Consider the following 869-nt stretch of genomic DNA (forward strand, 5'->3'; position numbering starts at 1 on the left):
GGTAGGGAATTGATCACTTTTCTTGACTTAATTATCAATATACTGACTGTGATGAAGTTACCTGCACTCTCTAACCTCTTCCCAACTGTAGACTCAACGTTATATATTGCCCGAAGAGCACTTATATTAAAGTTGTCAAGTCTATTTATAATATGAATTCTGCTATGGGGTTTCAGTCTAATGACTTGAATTAGATATCCTATCATATTTGCATCCAGTTAATTTATCAATGGTTTTAGGACTGGTTCTATAGTTCCTAAAAATCCTATTGACCTGCTAATAAATATGAAGGGAAATGTGAAGATAGATGGTAAGAAAAAATTTTGTATTGTTCTAAAAGTATCCTGCAAAAAGAGACATTTTGGAAAGCTAAAAACTGCATTTGTATTCTTCACTTTTGTCTTTTTTCAATAATCTCCATCGTTAAAATGGAGATTCACTTCTACGGAAGTAATTTTGGTCCCAAAACGTAGTAGAAATAATATAGAAAAACAACTGATCTTTTTATACAAAAAGAAAAATATTTTTCTAATGAAGTATTATTAACATATTTTTCTCAAATTGCTGGGAAGAAGCACAACTTGCTGGTGATGTAACAGCTCATAAATGTCTTCTTTGCTCTGAATATTATAGAGACTACATGTTGTTAATTTGTCTCAATTCAGCTAAGCAGAGGTAAAATATTTCTACGTGATGCTCCTTTGATCTTCTGTATCTCACAAGCCTCCTTTGCTACGAACCCAGAAAAGGTCATGAGCTTTAAGAAACTCCTGCTATCTGGCTGCAGTCTGAGCACTGGCCTCTAGCTCTGAGGTTTGTTCACTTCACAAAGGATGCTGGCTGCAGGGATGAGTGAGGACTGGACTCCA

This window comes from Lipotes vexillifer, unplaced genomic scaffold (assembly GCF_000442215.2).
Source record: "Lipotes vexillifer unplaced genomic scaffold, Lipotes_vexillifer_v1.1 scaffold295, whole genome shotgun sequence".
In the NCBI taxonomy this organism is placed as follows: Eukaryota; Metazoa; Chordata; class Mammalia; order Artiodactyla; family Lipotidae; genus Lipotes; species Lipotes vexillifer.